Consider the following 14,675-nt stretch of genomic DNA (forward strand, 5'->3'; position numbering starts at 1 on the left):
TGGCTGTCCAATTTTCACAACACCATTTGTTGAAGAGACTGTCTTTTTTCCACTGGACAATTTTTTCCTGCTTTCTCGAAGATTAGTTGACCACAGAGTTGAGGGTCTACTTCTGGGCTCTCTACTCTGTTCCATGGATCTATGTGTCTGTTTTTGTGCCAGTACCATGCTGTCTTGATGACTACAGGTTTGTAATAGAGCTTGAAGTCCAAAATTGTGATGCTGCCGGCTTTGCTTTTCCTTTTCAACATTCCTCTGGCTATTTGGGGTCTTTTCTAGTTCCACACACCACATGTAGTCTTAATAAGGCATCACGTTTGAGGAAATCCTTCCCACTGCTGCCCCTCCTGGGAGTGGCTTCTTAATAATGAACTGAAAAATCTGTGTTCCCACCCTGAGGTTCTGGCCATCCCCATGTAACTAGGACCATGAGCTATATTTTATTCCGATTTGAGCACTGACCAAAGGGAGCAGACTACATGAGTGGGAATACCCCAGGGGAGGCAAAGAACACCTGTTTTTATGGCTTGCTGGTTTCAGTGTCCCACTGGAAATTGACAGCATGCCTTCTCTGATCAGGAGAGGTTTGTGCTTTTGTTTTGTAATCCTATATGAGAGAGCAAGAAATGATAATGACTGGATTCTTCTTTTTGGTTTGTTTCCTCCCTGGGGATAGATAATTGATCATCATGCCCAGGACTCTCCCGGTTTGTATTGTTTCCCAGCATAATTATTTCTTTTTAAAGATTTTATTTATTTATTTGACAGACAGAGATCACAAGTGGGCAGAGAGGCAGATGGCGGTGGGGGGAGCAGGCTCCCTGCTGAGCTCCATCCCAGGACCCTGGAATCATGACCTGAGCTGAAGGCAGAGGCTTTAATCCAGTGAGCCACCCAGGCGCCCCTCCTAGCATAATTATTAATGGTTCCCAGCTTAGGCGATACTTCTGTGGTCATCCTGGTTGTAATACTGTTCCCTGAGAGTATGTTAATGGGTGAGGTAAGAAATCTTAAAACACTCAGGTCCTGACCCACTGCCCAGCTCCCAGCTCCCAGCTCCTGGGAAGGATCCACTGCCTGTGTTTGTCTCTGGAGAGACGTCACCCCCTAATCCTATCCCACCCAGCTCTGCATGACCTGGGCAGCCTGTGGGTGATCAGGTACCGTCTAAATAAAATTTGGAGCCCACCATGAGTGAATGATGTTGGTGGAACAGAGACTTACTCCAGTCTCAGGGAACCAGCCTGCGCCAGATTTGGTCTCCATGGAAAGTAGTCATTGAAACAAAAGGACTGCTCTGAAGCCCTCAGATAAAGGCCGGCCGCCCTTGGGGAGTCTTGTGCTTCTGCAGGGAGCTGGGATGGGCCTGCTTAGACTCCGAGGCTGCTGCAAGGGCTCCTGAAAGTCAGAAACCCTTATGGCATTGATTCTTGGGAGGAAAGCTACTGACTTCTTTTACCTCTCACATCCCTGGTGAGTAAGGGTAAGGAGTGTTCTGGTTTTGCTTCTGGGTGAGACTTGGTGATTGGGCAAAGAAGTAGGGTTGAGACAGAGCTGCTCAAAGGCAGGAGGCTCCATCTCAGGGGTTCCAGAAGATTGCAGAGCCAGAGTCAGCTGCCAGGGCATCTGGGGGGCTCATTCTCTGCACTCTGTCTTGCTTCCCCTGATGGATCTGATCCCTGCCTCTAGGCTGAGGGTCCTGCCATGAACAGATTCAACCTGTCCTGTTCCCTGGGCAAACACTGGGGCTGAGGGGCCTTGGAGTGTCACTGATCACAGGAGAACCTTTCCTCTAGCAGAGCACTAACCTGGCCACAAGGAGAGAAAGGAGGGAAGTTGGGCCCCTTGCACTTGCTGCTGTGGGGGTGGGGTGGGGGTTTCTCTGATGGTGAAAGGTCCATTCTCAGCTCTGTAGGTTTTAATAAGTCACTAAGTAAGATGCCTTCTTATAGGGGCATCTGAGTGTTTCAGTCAGTCAAGCATCGGCCTTCAGCTTAGGTCATGATCCCGGAGTCCTGGGATTGAGCCCTGCTGGGCTCCCTTCTCAGTGGGGAGCCTGCTTCTCCCTCTCCCTCTGCCTGCTGCTCCCCCTGCTTGTGGGCTATCTCTGTCAAATAAAATAAAATAAAATAAAATAAAATAAAATAAAATAAAATAAAGATAAAATCTTTAAAAACAAAAAAAGGCTTTTTTTTTTTTTTTGCATTTCAATTAACTTTATTGAAAAGTATAGCCCTGAGTACCAAAACATAATGGTGGTTGGCTAGGCTACCTCCACCAACTCAGAATTAACATTGATGTAGTCAAGTTTTTGAAATATATCAGCCTTTTGGGAAAACTGAAGTTATCCACAAAACACAGTTCACAAAAGTATAAGATACATTGTGGTTTTTTGGTTTCTTTTCCAGTGCACATTTACCCATAACGTGATATCAAAATTGGGTACAGCCATCGTGGATGGACTCAGGCTACTTGTTGCACTGAGTAACGGTTTACAACACATCCAATGCTGTGTATCTCCTTACAGTCCCTGACTTCATAGAAAATCTTGAATACAACCTTAGCAACTTCATACTTATGAAGATGCCTTCTTACTTCTTTAAAGACTGTTTTGGCACAGGAGGAGCAATTAGTGAAAGCATACTGTCTTTCTTTAAAAAATTCTAAATTAGAAGCAATAGTAGTTTTTATAAAAACAGCCCTTAGTAAAAACTTCTGGAGTGTTAAATCAGCAAGTTTTGGGGGCAAAGTTATCTTGAATTACTAACACAATAAAAACAAATTTTCTTGGTGAGATTAGATGGAGGCAATAGATACTGTGTAAATGTTATCATGGATACAAATATCACCTGTTTTTTAGAAAAAGTATTAAAGATAACTTAATATGCTAAAATGACTAAGACTGTAGTTTTGCTTTTATAAAAGGCCTTCACATTTGAGTGTAGTTCCCAGGTATCAATAAAGTCTAATCTCTGGATTATCTATTACTTGCACTACAGGTACCAAGGAACCATTTTATTTATTTGACAGAGAGAGACACAGCGAGAGAAGGGAATACAAGCAGGGGGAGTGGGAGAGGGAGAAGCAGGCTTCCTGCCGAGCAGGGGGCCCGATATGGGGCTCCATGCCAGGATGCTGGGATCATGACCTGAGCCAAAGGCAGGGGCTTAACCCACTGAGCCACCCAGCCCACCCCTGCCAAGGAGCCATTTTCATATAAATCTCTCAAATCTCTTGAGGCTGCTTGGAACCTTTGCAGTTATCAAGTTCTATGAATTGGGAGAACTGGGAACCTGCAGCTCTATGGTGAACAGAAACACGGCTGCTGCTACCAGGGCTGATCACAGAAATACGATTCTCAGGGAGGAAAGATGTTCTGGCTCAGGATGAACTTGATGCCATGGCATTGTCAGAAAATTTTAGTGTTGAGATGAGAAGAGGAAAGATAACTAATTTATTACCCCCAAAGAAAAGGCAGTGGTGATTAATCAGTCATTTGGAAGGCCATCCTAGGAAAGGAAAGATGTCTATTCTCATGTTCATCCTGATGTCTGAGACCACCTGTCAGGCATCAACAGATATTTATTGGGATGCCATGGCCTGAAGTCAAGCGCCCACCATGTGCTTATTATCTCTATCACTTGCTATTATTTTTTTCATTGTGGTAAAATATGCATAACATAAAAGTTACCATTTAGGGGCACCTGGGTGGCTCAGTGGGTTGAAGCCTCTGCCTTCTGGCTCAGGTCATGATCCCAGGGTCCTGGGATCAAGCCCTGCATCGGGCTCCCTGCTCGGCGGGGAGCCTGCTTCCTCCTCTCTCTGCCTGCCTCTCTGTCTACTTGTGATCTCTGTCTGTCAAATAAATAAAATCTTTTTTAAAAAGTTATCATTAAAAAAAAAAAAAGATTTTATTTATTTATTTGAGAGGGAGAAAAGCAAACTCCCCACTGAGCAGGAAGCCCAACTTGAGAAAGTCAAGCCCAGGATCCTGAGATCATGACCTGAGCCAAAGGCAGGTGCCTAACTGACTGAGGCACCCAGGCGCCCCCCCCATTTTGACCATTTTTAAGTGCACAGTTCAGTAGTATTAAGCGTTTTCACAAAGTTGTGCAACCACTTCCAGAACTTTTCATCTTGCAAAGATGGAACTCTACCATTAAACAGCTCCCTGTTTTCCCCTCCCCAGCCCCTGGCAACTACCATTCTACTTTCTGTTTCTATCATTTTGACTCCTTTAGATACCTCGTAAAAGTAGAATCATTCGGTATTTGTCTTTTTATGACTGGCTCATCTCACTTAGCATAACTATCCTCAAGTCTCATTCACACTGTAATGTATGTGAGAATGCCTTCTCTCTCTCTCTCTCTCTCTCTCTCTCTCTTTTTTAAGATTTTACTTATTTATTTGACAGACAGATATCACAAGTAGGCAGAGAGGCAGGCAGAGAGAGAGGGGGAAGCAGGCTCCCTGTTGAGCAGGGAGTCCAGTGCGGGGCTTGATCCCACGACCCTGAGATCATGACCCAAGCCAAAGGCAGAGGCTTAACCCACTGAGCCACCCAGGTGTCCCAGAATGCCTTCTCTTTTTAAGGCTCAATAATATCCTACCACTTTTGAAAAGAAACACTGATTGAAATCTTATTTTTCTATAAATTGTTGGTCCATGATGAGGCATCTGCCTGTCTTAAAGGATAAGAGAGTCACAGCTGAGGGGAAGGAAAGTTGGGTCCCTGTGCTTCCCTTTGCTTCCAGGTGGCTCCTCATCATGGCCTGGTCTGAAGGGACGCTGTGGAGCTCACTTCCTCCTTCTTCCCACCAGATGGCGGCCTGCTCTGCGCTGGGCTGGCAAAATCTGGGGGCCAAGTGAGCTAAGGCTCCCGGAGAAGGGGGAGGGCTCGGGGACACTGCTTGGTTTCTGCGTTATTGGTGATGAATCTCTCGGTTGTTCTCCCTTTTAAGATATGACACAAAAGTCTCCGCTTCAGCCATCGTTCATTAAATCTGTTCTACATCACGTAGTCTCACATTCATTTGTCTTTTTTGTCCTCACAACATTCCTCTCCTTGAAAGCCAGAGGTTAAGGGAGTTTGGTCCAAGATCACGTAGCTTCTAAGTGGAGTTTCAGGTCTCTGAGTTCATGGCCAGTGTTCTTTCTAGCATATGTAAAATATCATATCTAAATAATTCCATGTAAGTTATTATTTTTTTTTAAGATTTATTTATTTATTTGACAGACAGAGATCACAAGTAGGCAGAGAGGCAGACAGAGAGAGAGGAGGAAGCAGACTCCCTGCTGAGCAGAGAGCCCGATGTGGGGCTCAATCCCAGGACCCTGGGATCATGACCGGAGCCGAAAGCAGAGGCTTTAAGCCACTGAGCCACCCAGCCACCCCTCCATGTAAGTTATTTTTAGTGGGTTTCTTTTCTTCCCCACCCCTGCCACTCCTTCCCTCCATTTCTTTCTTCCTTCCTTCAGTGAATATAAATATACCGATTTCCTCTATGTTCTAGGCGCCAGAATCTGCCCACAAATTTTTCCTATTATGCGTCCTTAAGGGCTTGACTCAACTGTTTGGTGACTGAGAGTTTCCTGAGAATTCTTCCGTTCTGAAGATGTTAGTCCAACAGAGCAGGCCCTGAGGGTTGGAACATCTCAGCCTAAGAACTTTGTAAAGTAACCAAGCCTTTTCTTGCTGCCTCCAACCCCTCCCAGGCTGGCAGTCTCTTTCCCTTCACCCTCCTTTGCCCTCCCCCACGCTTCCCCGGCCAGTGTCCTCTGGAGCTGAAGCATCCTCTCTGGGAGGAGGCAGCCAATGGGAAGCCGCTGGGCTGGAGATCTAGAGGGTCTGGGTGGTCCTGCAGAATCAGAGATTAATTCCAAGAGAAGGCCAAGCCATTTGACCTCCCCCCCCACTTTGTACAATGAGGCTGTGGAATTAGATGCTCTCAAGAGCCTTCTATAATACTGGTGATCACACATCTCTGCTCGGAATTGCCTTAGGGGTGGGCATGAGATAGCAAGGAGACTGGTCCTTACTGAGTCGTCACTGAGTTCACCAGTCCTGGGTCTGCCCTCTCTCAGAACTTCTTGTTATGCAATCTGACTTTTATCTTTTCTTATTGTTTAGGCCTTTTTGACTGGTTTTTCTGTTATGTTCGAACAAGAGCTGCCTCATTAATAGTCACCTTAGCGTTTTCAGAGTTGTTGTGGGATCCCCAAAGACTGAGAGTTCTTTTCCTAAGGAAATCACAACATTTCCAGTCATGGACTGGGAACTAGAAGTCACCTACTCATCCAGTCAACAAATGTTTGTTGAGAACCCACAAGTATATTTTTAAAAATTCTAGACACACCCCCTCCACAACTCAAAATCTCTGAAATTGGGGTACAATTTAAATTTTTAAAGTCTTCTTATTTTTTAAAGATTTATTTATTTATTTGAGAGAGAAAGAGAAAGAGAGCGAGCTGGGAGAGGGGTGGAGGGAGAGAGAGAGAAAGAATCTCAAGCAGGCTTCATGCTGAGCACAGAGCCCCACACGGGGCTCCATCCCAGGACACCGAGATCATGACCTGAGTTGAAAACAAGAGTCAACTGCTTAACCAACTGCACCACCAGACGCCCCTGAAATTGGGATATATTTCAGATTGCTGCTGGTCACATGGCCATCTCCGTGAGGTTGCCACTGCCTTTGCAGACATCAGACATCCTAGCATCACAAGTTGTAGACTATGTGTCAACAGTTTGGTGAAAAAAATCCGCAAATACTCACAGAGCACACTCTTCATAAATAAGGGTCACGTAGTTGTCGGGGAGGTCTGAATCAGACACATTTGGGGGCCCAGAATCGTAAAGCTGGCTGTAGAGCCTAACACCCATGACACTTCATTCTTTTATGGATTCTTTTGAGAAAGGCTGCATCATCAAGACTCTTGATACCTCAAAGGAAGAGACGGTCCTTGTCTCAGTCAGATTCTCAGTCAGAAAGAGAGGAATCAGATTTGGAATGAAAAGCCTAGAAATACCTTTGCCCATTATTTCACTTCTATTTCCCGATTTTATTATGCACAAGCATAGTGATTTACGATGAAGATCCTTGACTCATCAAATCCAGAATGACTTTTTCAGTAAGTGTAAACTAAAAATCCAGAGTGAAAGCATCATGTCATAGTTTAATTGGCAGCACTTTTAATTTCTTAGTGGGACATAAAATAATGGTATGCCTTATAGTCAATGATGTCTTAAATTGGAGAATATGTACTCTGGCCCAACCTCTGTCCTGGCACGAGGAGACGACTGTGAACAAGACTCAGAACCCCTGGGGTGCCTGGGTGGCTCAGTGGGTTGAGCCTTTGCCTTCAGCTTCGGTCACGATCTTGGGATAGAGCTGGCATCCAGCTCTCTGCTCAGTAGGGAGCCTGCTTTCCCCCTCTGCCTGCCTCTCTGCCTACTTGTGGTCTCTCTCTCTGTCTAATAAATAAATAAAATCTTAAAAAAAAAAAAAAAAGAGTCGGAACCCTGGTTGTTTATTCAGCTTGGCTTTGGAGAGTCCTTTCGATATCAGTCAGGGACCTATAGGACAACCACGTTTCTTTTTTTTTTTTTTAAGGATTTTATTTATTTCTTTATTTGAGAGAGAGAAAGAGAGTGAGAGAGCCCAAGCACAGGCAGTGGCAGAGAGAGGGGAAAGCAGGCTCCCCACTGAGCAGGGATCCCGACATGGGGCTGGATCCCAGGACTCTGGGATCATGGCCCAAGCTGAAGACAGATGCTTAACGGATGGAGCCACCCAGGTGCCCCTGACAGCCACTTTTTCCCTATCAACTTGTGGCTTCCAAGGTTGCCCTTGAGATTATAGTCTCCAGCAATCCGCAAGAATTTCCCTTTTCTGTTGTGCCTGGGAGGAGCCCCAGCACCTCTGTCCTCACTTAATCGGTAGAAACTTGGTCACTTGGCCTCGTCCCCTGCAGGAGAGGCTGAGCACCTGGGGTAGAAGGTGACTAAGGACGGAGGCTAATGGGCAGCCAGTGGTCTCGCTGGGCCCTGTAAGCAGCACTGTGGAGATGCGGGAGAGTCGAAGCAGCCGAGAGCCTCCTCAAAGGAAGTGGAAACACCAACATGCCCATCCTGCCGTTGTGTCTCTGGGAGTATCAGGCACATCATTGCTTAGGAAGGTGTTCCCGACTCAGAATATTAGCCCCATTGGTAACCGGTTTTTGATAGCTCTGATTACCCATGGGAGCTAATGAGGTTAAGGGAGTGTGTAGTGCTTCTCCTAAACCATGAATCTCTATTTGAGATATTTTTGGGCAGAAGAGATTTTTTTGGGAATGCCTGTAAAGCCCCATCACTTAGCACTGCCAATTCCGCCTCTCTGCCTGCTGGGGGCTGGGGGGGGGGGCGGCGGTGCGGTGCTGGCGGGGCTGGATGGTTTGCTCACTGGAATGTGTGCTAGTGACTCGGCCTGCGGAGCTTCAGCCTACAAGATACAGAACAGAGCGGGGCGCCTGGGTGGCTCAGCGGTATAGGCTTCTGCCTTCGGCTCAGGTCATGATCCCAGAGTCCTGGGATCGAGCCCCACATCGAGCCCCACATTGAGCCCCACATCGGGCTCTCTGCTTGGCAGGGAGCCTGCTTCCCCCTCTCTCTCTGCCTGCCTCTCTGCCTACTTGCGATCTCTGTCTGTCAAATAAATAAATAAAATCTTCAAAAAAAAAAAAAAGATACAGAACAGAGCAATGGTGCCGAGGCCATCGGACGTCCTGGGGCAGAGCTTGGGTCTCATCTATTCCGTGCTGTGTGATTTGAACACATTCCTTAACATTTCTGGGCATTGGATCTCTCCGTTGTGAATGTGCAGCCCACAAATGTAACCGTAGCAGCAGTATCTGCCCTTACCACCTCACAGGGGTGTTGAGAGGATCCAGAGAGCTGCCGTAAGGGAGAGCTCTGTCTTGTGTAAATGCTTCCTACAAACAGTACTTCGCGTTGGCGAAGAGAGCAGGGGTGTGCACGGCGGGAATGCTCCTTGGGTGAGCGACGGTGGTCTGGCTCACTCTCTCTGATGGGACATTTCTAAGCCACTTGGTTGAAAGCCTCTCCCTTTCCTTACACACACACACACACGCGCGCGCACACACACACACACACACACACACACACACACACACACGGAGCTTGTTGTGTTTGGTATTCAAAGTAAAGCCTCTACGTCAGGGCTGAGGAACTGAGGCCTAACATTGGCGGGGAAGCCGGGCCATGTCTGCCTCTCCCCTGAGTGGGAACTGAGTACGTTTTTGTTGGCAGCTGGGGCTGGCTGTGAGTGCCAGGAGGCGCCCATCCGTATGCCCGGGTTGGCCCAGCACACAACTTTGTCTCCCCTCCCTGGCCAGCTCTGCGCACGGGCTCCTTTCTGTCTCTCCACCTCTCCTCAGCGTGAACCTTTCTGTCATCCTCTGAGTTCTGGGATATATTCCCGAGTTCCTGGGCCTCTGGAGCTGCGCTATCTCCTCTTGTTCCGCTGTCATTTCCTAGCAGAAAAGAGGTTGGGAACAAGATGCTTTCTTTCCTCTTGAGAGCATGCAAATCAAGACAGAGAAGGGAAGACATTTCTTCAGATGGGGCAGAGAGGAGGATGGGAGGCAAATGAGGAGAGATCGCTTGGAAAGAGGGAGGGCCCGTCAGGACACTTCTGTTTGCCCTGAGAGAACATGCTGGCTCCGGAGGCTGGAAATGTCTCTGAATCAAAGGACAGGCCTCGGGGCTTGGAACTGAAGACCCTGCCACCAGGGTGTTGGTTCTCTCTCTGCTTCTCCAGGCTTCTCTTTGTGTGTTGACCTTGCCCTGTCTCACTGCAAACATCTGGGAGAAGACCTAAGGCAGCAGCAGTTTGGCCAAAGGAAGGAGAGGGCGCCTTCCTTGAGGCTGGCCATACTCGTCCCGGGGAAGGGATAGGACCCGCAGCTCAGGTCCTGTTCCTGCTGCTTGGCTGAGCTGTACTTTCCCAGGCAATCCACCGGCCCAGAGCTGGGTGGGAAGGATATAGGCAGAGGATAGAGGTGGCGGTGTGTGTGCACGTGCCTGCACCTGTGTGAGTGTGTGTGTACATGTGTGCGTGTGTATGGTGCAACCTGTCTGCCAGGACTGTGGCGTCGGGGTGGGGGTGGGGGGAGTGCAATGCCCCCAGGGGAAGCAGCCTCCGCAGCAGCCGGATCACGTCCTCCCCAGGCTCCAGTGGCTTCCTGAAGGCGGGTCAGCAGCGGTTGTCATGGCAACAGCCTTGTGGGGAGGATCTTAAGGAAAACACTGAGGCTGGAATGTTGAGAATATTTGCCTACAAATGAGTCTGTCTTTTGCTAAGAGCCAAAGAGAGACAAAGCCCAGCCTTTGGGGCATTTCAGTCTGAGTAGATCAGTGGGCAGTGGTACAGGTGGGCTCAAATTTGAGTTTCCCTCCCTGAGATGGAGGAGGACGGAGGACACCAGGGGCTGGAGGACTCTTCTCTCTCTCTCTCTCTCTCTTTTTTTTAAAAAAATTAAAGATTTTATTTATTTATTTGACAGAGAGAAAGATAGTGAGAACAGGAACACAAGCAGGGGGAGTGGGAGAGGGAAAGCAGCTTCCTGCTGAGCAGGGAGCCTGTTGAGGGGCCCCCAGGAGCCTGGAATCCTGACCTGAGCTGAAGTTGCCGCTTAGCGACTGAGCCACCCAGGTGCCCCCTCTTTTTTTTTTTTTTTTTTTTTTTAAGATTTTATTTATTTATTTGATAGAGAGCCCACAAGCAGGGGGAGGGGCAGGCAGAGGGAGAGGGAGAAGCACGTTCCCCGCTGAGCAGGGAACTGGACACAGGACTTGATCCCAGGACCCTGGGATCATGACCTAAGCTGAAGGCAGAAGCTTAACCAGCTGAGCCGTGCAGGCGCCCAGCTGTAGTTCTCTCCTAACACAGTTGTGTGAACCCCATACCACCTGCCTGCCCCTGTGCTGGATCGTCTACCACAGACTATTGTTCTTCGAGGTGTGACAAGAGGGTTCCCTACTAGCATTCAGGCAGCCCGCAGGCAAGGACTGATTTCATACACCCTGAGCCCCTCCCAGGGAGCCTGCTGTTCCCCTAGGTATGTTCACTATCCATCTCCAGTCCAGCAAGGACTTGCTGGAGTAGAGACTGGCCACATCAACAAAGGTCACCCAGATTGTGAGGCTCCTTACCATAGGCTCTTTTTTTTTTTTTTTTTAATTAAAAAAAATTTTTTTTTTTCTTAAAGGCTTTATTTATTTATTTGACAGACAGAGATCACAAGTAGGCAGAGAGTCAGGCAGAGAGAGAGGAGGAAGCAGGCTCCCTGCTGAGCAGAGAGCCCAATGCAGGACTTGATCCCAAGACCCTGAGATTATGACCTGAGCCCAAGGCAGAGGCTTAACCACTAAGCCACCCAGGTGCCCCTTTGCCATAGGTTCTTATCTCCACTGGCTCAGCTTTCCTTCCAGTCAGCCCTTGAGGAAACAGCTGGTGCTTTTACAGTTCTCATTTTAAAGATGAAGAAAGAGGGCGCCTGGATGGCTCAATCAGCTGGGCGTCCGGCTCTTGGCTTCAGCTCAGGTCATGGTCTCGTGGCTGTGGGGTGGAGCCCCACATTGGGCTGTGCACTCGGGACAGAATCTGCTTTGGATTCTCTCTCCCTCCACTTGTGCACATGCTGTCTCTCTCTCTCTCTCTCAAATCAATAAAATCTTTTTTTAAAAAGGTGAAGAAACAATGGTCAGAGAATGCTGGCCTCAAGAGAAACCTGAAGCCCCACCCTCTTCTCCCATCCTAAGGAACAGGATGACACCAGGCCTGATTGGGTATGTAGGGAAGGAGGTCATGTTCTAGGCATGCTTGATGGGGAGGGGTGCCCAGGGACTTCCCTCCCTGAGTAAGCGTGAAGGTGTGGAATGAACCTGCTTTGCCTGAATGTTGGACAGAATTTTTTTTTTTTTAAGATTTTATTTGTTTATTTGACAGACAGAGATCACAAGTAGACAGAGAGGCAGGCAGAGAGAGAGAGAGGGAAGCAGGCTCCCTGCTGAGCAGAGTGCCCAATGTGGGACTCGATCCCAGGACCCCGAGATCATGACCTGAGCCGAAGGCAGCGGCTTAACCCACTGAGCCACCCAGGCGCCCTGGACAGAAATTTTTGCTCACTTGTCCCCAGCATGCTTTTTGTGGTATGCCCCTTTCTTTACTAAGGGAGTGTTAAGCTGTTCTGGGATTCAGGAGAAACGAAAAATGGCCCCCTAAGTGAGCCCTGAGCCTACATTAAGGGGTCCCTTATGTGGAACAGCCTTGCCTACCGGGGCAGAGATACTTCAGTTATAAAGTGCTTGCATTTCGCTTGTCTCGGGACAGGGTAGGGCTGGAGGGTATGAGGTCTCTGGCCAGATCCCGTTATGCTGTCACACCACAGAGCAGCCATCCCCTCAATGTCCCACTGCCACAGAAGGTAGAATTGGGGCTGGAGCTCCGCCTCTGGACCCAAGTCCCCATCTCTTTCCTTCTGCCCCTTCTAATCTTGAGACAATGCCAAGCCGTAAGGGGGGATGGTCATGCAGCCTTGGGCATCCCCGGGGGAGCTGTGCACACTGGTTCCGGGTTCCTGCTTGGGATCACCAGTCCCCGGTGGATGAGCTCCACACTAAGTCATCACATTCTTGCAGCTGCCCTGGGAGACCAGGGACATGTCACTGCGGGAGTGATTATGACTCCTTCCCCAGAGCCTGCTGCCTGGCATTAACTAAAGTCCTTGTTCTGAGATTGCTTGAAGGAGGCACTTTGTTCTATCACTAACTTTCCTTCTGCCTCCTCTCTCTCCCCCTCCCCATCCACCTTCCTTCTATCCTACCTTCCTTCCCTCTTCCCTCCCATCTACTCACTCAAATTTAAGCAGATGCATCCCCAAGGCGTGCTCCCCACTGTCTGTCTCCTGTAGGTTAAAAAGCAACAGAAACCAAATACTTCCCGAGTTGAGAGCCATGATGAATTAATTATTCATAGACCAAATCTACGGCAAATTTCAGAGTGACTTTTATTCAAGGTTGAGGTTGTGAGGTTCCGGGTAAAAGGATTAATGACCACTCGCGACACATCACAGTCCTCCCCGAGTAAGTCCTAAGTCCTTCCTATCATCTCTTGCCTCTTGCCCTTGACTGTGGTATATGCATAGACCATTCCCTCCCCGCTGTGATGGAAACTTCTAGTTGTCCACTAGTGCCCATTCTCTTTCCTTTTCTCGTAGTTTTAGCTTGACAGGAGGCTAATGAGAGACTATATTCTCCAGCCTTCCTTGCAGTCGGGAGTGGCCATGTGACTAAGTGCTGGCCAACGAGAAGGAAGAAAACCGGCGCACACAGCATCTACAGGAGGAGACTGTTTGCCTTCTAGGTCTTCTTTTTTCCTGGAACACGGAGATGGTGCTGGTGAGTTAACATTGATCACGCAAATGAGGAAAACACCCTAGAAGATGGCAAGGTAAGACAGAGGAAGCTGGACAACGGGGGGCATGGGGCCATCTACCCAGCCTGGTCCTACCTCCCTGCCCAGGCACTGGAACGCAACAGAAAAATAAGCCTCTTCTCAGCTTTGTGCTCATCCCAAGGCCTCACTTTACATGTGAGGTGTAGGAAGCCATTTTTTTTAGGAAGCCATCTTTGAGCCTCGCTGGACCAGCACTTCCTGGGAGCTTTCCCCCATGCCCTCACTGGAGCACACACCAGAGAATCCTATAAAGGCTTGTCGGTTTGTTTGTAACATACATGCTATACCTGGCCCAGCCTGGCAGTACTTTGAGGCAGGTACCACAATCTTACCTGCTCCTTTCACTCGGGATCTGGAATACAGTAGGCGCATAGTAAAGGTTGACTAGCTCGATGGGTAGAGCCATACACCTGCATTCTGCCTTAGTTCTCACCTACAGAGATTTGAAGCCCTTCAAGCCCAAACTGAAGAACGGTTCCCATTCTTCTGTCTTCCTACAAACACACACAGGACTTTCCTCCATGTCCAGTCAGCCAGGCCAGACCCCAGGAAGGGTTGCTTCCCAAGAGGGATTGTTGAGTATGGCCAAAGTGCAGCCCAGTGCTAGATCCCAATCCATGACCCCTATTATCAGATGTGCTTCACCCAAATGTGAGGCCTGGCAGTGTTTTCAGTAGGTCCCTGACTTATAGCAGGAGTTACCCTTCCTTGATTATCTTTGCCTTGAAAACTTGGGTAAAAGTGGTGGGCGTTGTGGAAATCTATGCATCACATTTAGTTGGAAAAGGTGTGCAAATTCTTTTATAATTTGTTTTCAATTCACACAACCATGGAGGTCTGTTCACACATCTGGGATGGGGCAGCCCTGATAGATTTCTCTGGTCACTACATAGATGGAACCATGCACCATCTGACAGACCAAGGCTTTGGCAGTTGCTCTGAGAGCTGGGGCTCTGGCCTCCAGCCAGCCTATCCTTGAAGACACTTCCCCAGAGCATTGACCTTGGTAGCACTTAGATGTTGCTGCTTCCTTTCCTTCCTTCCTTCCCTCCGCCTCTCTTTCTCCTTCTCTTTTCTTTTCCTTCTCTCTTCTCTCTCTCTCTTTCTCTCCTTCCTTCCTTCCTCCTCTCTCCTCCCCTCCCTTCCCCTTCCTTCTTT

Source organism: Mustela erminea, chromosome 5, assembly GCF_009829155.1.
Source record: "Mustela erminea isolate mMusErm1 chromosome 5, mMusErm1.Pri, whole genome shotgun sequence".
Lineage (NCBI taxonomy): Eukaryota > Metazoa > Chordata > Mammalia > Carnivora > Mustelidae > Mustela > Mustela erminea.